The sequence below is a fragment of the Symphalangus syndactylus genome, chromosome 13 (assembly GCF_028878055.3).
Source record: "Symphalangus syndactylus isolate Jambi chromosome 13, NHGRI_mSymSyn1-v2.1_pri, whole genome shotgun sequence".
Lineage (NCBI taxonomy): Eukaryota > Metazoa > Chordata > Mammalia > Primates > Hylobatidae > Symphalangus > Symphalangus syndactylus.
Genome location: NC_072435.2, coordinates 84,080,402 through 84,086,504, shown reverse-complemented (window position 1 = coordinate 84,086,504; position 6,103 = coordinate 84,080,402). Strand labels below are relative to the sequence as shown.

General features: G+C 36.9%; 1 non-coding gene across 1 annotated transcript; it reads right to left on the bottom strand.

Annotated features, from left to right (window-relative positions):
- Positions 1-534: 534 nt before the first annotated feature.
- Positions 535-668, bottom strand: LOC129461344 (small nucleolar RNA SNORA48). Its single transcript, XR_008650496.1, has one exon. It is a non-coding gene; the product is annotated as a small nucleolar RNA SNORA48 (small nucleolar RNA).
- Positions 669-6,103: the final 5,435 nt, after the last annotated feature.

Here is a 6,103-nt window from a genome sequence, read left to right as displayed (position 1 = left end):
ATTTGTCTTCTACTCATCAGAAACTAGGATTTTGTGGAATTTTTGACAACATATTTTAAGAGTATGTGAATAGAAAGATGAACTCCTTTTTCATGTTAAGTCCTACTAACCACTTAGCACTCAGTCTTGTATGAAAAGAAAATCTGTGCTATCCAATAGCTAACCATCTGCGAAATCAGTGAAATATGTAGCTTTTGGATTTTTGTCATTTTTTCCATGTGTCCAAGGGATGAACCTGGCATGGGAACAGATAAAAGCTAAGCTGGGGCCTGGTGCAGTGGCTCATGCTTATAATCCAGCACTTTGGGAGGCTGATGGGAGAATCGCTTGAGCCAAGGAGTTCAAGACTAGCCTGGGAAACATAGGGAGAACCTTGTCTCTACAAAAAATACAAAATAATTAGCCGGGCATGGTAGCACATACCTGTAGTCCCAGCTACTTGGGAGGTTGAGATGGGAGGATGGCTTGCACCTGGGAGTTTGAGGCTGCAGTGAGTTATGATGATCGTACTAAGGCACTGTAGCCTGGGTGACAGAGTGAGACCCTGTCAAAAAAAAAAAAAAAAAAAAAAAAAAAGCCAAGCTGGGATAGATAAGAGGTTGCCTTATGTCTGTGTGATTTGAGATAAGTGCCACCAACCAGATGCCACTTTAACCAGGTCAGAGACAGGATTTTTGTCATTTTTTTTTTAAACAGATATCCTAACTAATATATTAACTTTAATTTCTAAGACATCATGTAGGCATGTAAATGTATTTTTTATCATTATGCAGACTAATTCAAACTGTAAAACGTATAATTTCTTCATTTGACAATGTGAAGCACAGTTTTGTTTGTTTGTTTGTTTTTAGATAAAATCATGGACCTTCTGTGGAAAGTAAAGAAGAAATATTTCTATGTTAGCAAAACATTTAGCACACACAAAAAATAATTTGAAGAACATTTTCAACTAAGGAATTTGGGGCAGCAGATTAATGGTACAGCTTGTTGATTCTTTGCCTGACATGCATTGTTTATGCAAAATATTGCCAGTAGACTCATGTCTTAATTCATCCAATACCAATTGCAGCACAGATTGTTTATGTAACCTAAGATTGTACTCTATAAGTGACTACTTTTCCTGAATTAGCATTTATGATGCAAACCACTTAACTATCTACAGTAAATAAGTGAACAGACATTTTAAACCTTCCTTTGCTATGGAAGTTATTTAACTTAGAGAATCAAATAAACTTCAAATTCATTTATAAGAAAACAAACACCATTGACTCTCTTCTGAAGTCTGTACTAAAGCACAAGAGCAGAGTTTTGATTAGACTTCACACACTTTGAATATTTTAGAGAGCACATTTATTTTTTAATTTATTTGTTATGTCGCAAAGTACTTCACTGGAGATTTAAATTGGATTATTTTTTCTTTTTCCTTTCTATAACCAGAAAGTTACCTTGCTGTCTTTAGCAGAGTAGGCTACCTTAAATCATTCCATTTGTGGCTGTTTCTACCTTTGATTTGTATGTGTGTGCATGCCTGCACATGCGTAGGGCATAAGAAATTATACGGCTCCCTGGGGCAATCAGAATTGCAATCCTAGGTAGGTTGGTATTGCAATATAGTATCCCAGGTTACCCTATAGCAGTGTTCCAAAAGAAAGTGTGTGATGACTCCTTTATGTTTCCAGGATAGACAGACACCTTTGTGCAGGAAAGGGCACAATGATTTCAGTCTGTAAATGGGCACCTGAATTAATCCTGACACTCTCTGGCTAGCTGGCGTTGTAAAGGATTGGCCTGAAAAAGTTATCAGTTAAAAGCTCCAACCTGAAGGGCCATTAAGGGCCCTATGCTAAGGTTGGCTTGGGAGAAAAATCTATGCTGCTGTGAAGGGCTCCAGATCCACTGGACATCAGCACTTCCTCTGAGATCATAAAGCAGTTAGAACCAAAGGCAGTACCAATTTTCTCTTCCTAGAATATGGAGGTCAGACTTACCAACCTCCATGTTCCTTCTTGGACCATGGAGAGTGAAGATACTGGACTTGACACTAATCTGGCAGGTGAGGACTTTGGCTGGTTTTGTATCTATTTTTAATAAGCAAAATCATAATGTAAAATTGGTATAGGAATTCACAGCTACTTTATTTCAGGTGATTTCACCATTTTGCATACTTTTGCAACATATACCATCATTAAAGCACTACACTCCAGAGTTGGAGTCAATTGCATTTTTAGAGAATGGTCATCAACTGTTCGGTGGATTTCTCTACAGAGTAAGAACTTAAACATGGGTGATTTGGGGGATTCCAGTGATGGTCAAGAGAATGAGCTTATTAAGATGTTATGGAACACTCTGACACCCTGGATAGCAGAGTAGTCAGATGGGAAGAGGTGGCCAATGCAGATAAGATTTTCCAAAAAAAGAAAGTTTGTGCTTTATCTTCAGGGAAATACCTAAAAGAATAACATTGTAACTAATGATCAGACACTATATTAACTTTTTAAAAGAAAAAAATAACATAAAATATTTAACTTCTTTACAGAGAAAGAATGGGGACATACCCTGTTAAATATCGCCAGAATTCTTGGTCCTAGTGTATAAGAATATCCTTACGGACTCGAGACAAAGAAAGCTATCAGTCATACGGGTATGGTGTAGAACAAGTGGTTGGAAATGCTGTAGTAGAAGGCAGATAAGGAGCAGAAAGTGAGGGCATTTTCTTGTATACAAATTTTCATTTCATATGAAAATACATTTGTCTCTTGGATTTTGAGACTACTAAACTGTCTCCAGAGTGGCAAATAGCAGAATGAGAGACAGCTAGCATACTTAGTAGTTGTGTTCCAGAGGTGATTAAAATGCTTTGACAGACAAGGCCAAAACTACTATAGCAGGGTGTTTCAAAAAACAAAAACTATGTTTGGGAATACAGAACAATGACAGGCCATGCTGGTTAAATACTATCAGTATATACTAAAATTTTAAAAATATATAGATTCCCCCAATCTGGCAATTCTACTATTGAAAATGTATCCTAAAGAGGTAGAAACCCTAATATCGAAGAAAAGATTTAAATGTAGAAAAAGATGAAAGAGAGATTTTGACCTTTTTAATCTGTTGACATAAATATAGAGATGTCATGAGAGCATTGTTTGTAGTGGATTTAAAAAACCTGGAAAATTGAGAGCATTTATCAGCAGGGAAATGGTTGAATATATTTCAGTATATTCATACTATGCAATATTATGTAAAATTAAAAGAAAGTTACAACTATATGCATTGTTCTAGAGTTACAATGCATGTAACCTACAATGCATATTACCTACTTTATCAGGTAAAAATAAAAACAAATTGTAGGGTAATGTGTATGACATGATCCTTTTGCATTACATCGAAGTCAAAACTCTGTGTGTGTGCGTGTGTGTGCATGAGCACATTTACATAAGAATGAGGAAGATATTGAAGGATAAAACAAGCTGCTCTTACTGCTTATCTAAGTGGAGTAGGATTGGAAGGGAGTGAGGTGGGATCTGTAAGATAAATCACTTATAATAACTTTATTCGTTCAGAGATACTTTGTTATCAGAATTTTAAAATTCAGCCTCTTTAAAATGAAAAACAAAACAAAATAATCAAAAACACAGAACAACAGAACTCAAGAGAGATCTCAAAGTTTTTACTTTGTCAAAAGATAATTTTTTAAAAAACTGTTATCTGCTGTCAGTATTGTTTTATAAAGAAAAGATATTAAACACAAAAGGGGAAGAAGGACATGAGCTAACCTTGTTCTTTCTGAAAAAGGATAGTTGGAGGTATATAACTGCATGTAATATCGCTCTTATTTTCTTCATTTCAGCACAGTCCAGTGAAAAGCTGACCAAGGACCAAGTTTTTGATCCACTTACTTAGTGGAAAGCACTGCATTCAATGTCAGAAACCCATTCCAGCCACTCACTCTCAGCTTTAGAAAACAGCCTCTCTGGTTTGTCTTCTTGGGAAGGTAAGTGGGTTTGATCAAACAGTCTCTAAAGCCCCTTTGCCTTGGAACAATCTATTATTTCTGATTATTCACTTCTTACTTTCCATAATTCCTCTGTTTTATTTATTTATCTGGCAAAGACTTTCTGAGCATCTACATACATGCATCAGGCATCAAGTTCGCCACTGGGAATGTTGCCATGACAGGGCAGGTGAGGTCCTTCCTCTTGCATTCTCTTGGGGAGACAACAAAAAACATGGAAATGAGTGACTGGAGAAAGAATTACAGATTCTGGGGAGTGTTATTACAAGAATTACAGATTCTGGGGAGGAAATCGATAGACTGATGTGATGGGACTGAGCAAAGAGGGGTCGAGAAAGGTAAACTGAGCTTCATTTTCATGGAAAGTCTTTCAGAGTATTTGAGATGAAACCTAAGGGTGAGTAGGCATCTGCCACATGGGGAGCTGTGTGAAGAACTCACCACACAGTGGTAACCGCGAGTACCAGCTTCATGAATTGGTAAAGGACCTGGCTATTCAAAGGACAGAAAGGAGGCTGGAGAAGTTGAAGTGTAACGAGCAAATGGAGGAATGGAGGAGTAGGTAGTACACAAAGAGGATGGAGAAGTAGGCATCCAGGTGGTGGAAGACATAGGAAGCATTTGAATTTTCATATACATGCAATGAGAAGCCATTAACAGGCTCTCAGCAAGGAAATACTATGATTTGATTTGAATTTTACAAAGACCGCTGGCTGCTATGTGAATAATAGATAGTTGGGATGCAGGAAGCAGAGAAAACAACTTGGAAGCTGTTCCAGTAATCCATGAAAGAAATGACGCTGCTTTGGACTGGGACCATGATAGGTGTTTGGGAGGTAAAATAGTCTAGAATTCCTGTATGAGATGGGAGGGATAAGAGGAAGGAAAGAGCCAAGTCTCACTCCAGTTTGGGGGTTGGGAAACTAGATAAAAAGTGGTACCATTTATTGAGACAAAGAAGACTCAGAATGGAATGGGTTTTCTTTTTTTTTCTTGTGGGTATGGGAATCAAGAAATTAGTGTCACCTGTGAGAAGTTGGGAGCGGCTAATTATTTATCCAGGTGGCGATGTCAACCAGGTGGTTAAATATGAGACTCAGGGGGCTTAGGGGAGAAGTAATGGCTAGAGATAGACATTTTGAGGCTCATGAGCGTATGAGTGTTATATAAGGTCATTTCAAGAGAAAAGAGGGTGTTAGGCTTCAGCCCTAGGCAGCTCAACATCTACAGTTGACTCCAGACCTACCAACAAAGTTAATGAAGAAACAGTGACCAATGAAGTGGCAAGAAAAACCCAGAGTGGTCTAATATATCTGTAATTTACTCTAAATACCTTGGCATAGACACTGTGATCATCAATTGCCTCACTCAGGTTTTCACAAGGAACAATAGGCTTAACATTTAATCGGAAGTGTTACATTCCATGACATCTTTATTATGGTGACAGGAAAGGCTTTACTAATACTGGAAGTGGTATTTCGTTATCACTAATGAAGTACCATAAAGTTAGTAGTTCTTTAATTAGCTTATGTTTATAAATGAGTTTTCATTATTGAAATTTGTTTTATTTAAGATACATGAGCTTCTTCTCATATACATGTTTATAAGTAATATATAATTTTGTACCTGGCACATAGAAGGTATTTAATAATTGCTTTGGGGGTTTTGTTGTTACTGTTGTTGCCATTGTTTTGTTTTGTTTTGTTTGTTTGGTTGATACAGGGTCTCGCTCTGTTGCCCAGGTTGGCTTGGAGTGGTGTAATCTCAGCTTACTGCAACCTCTGCCTCCTGGGCTCAAACAATAATAGTTGTTTTTGCTCTTTTCATTCCTATAAATTCTAGATTTCTCTAAAATTCCACATTTGCGTATAATGTTTAAAATATTCTTTAACTTTTCTTTTTCTCTGGTATCCCTACTATGTCATTTACTTTCTTTTTAAGGCACTTAAAAATAAAAACTTTTGCTCACAGCCTGGCACGTAGAATATTGAATTAATGGTGGATCATCAGAATTTAAAAAGGGTTTTAATAACATATTGAATGTTATTTCCTTTCAGGGATCTATTATTGAACACTTAAATATTAAAA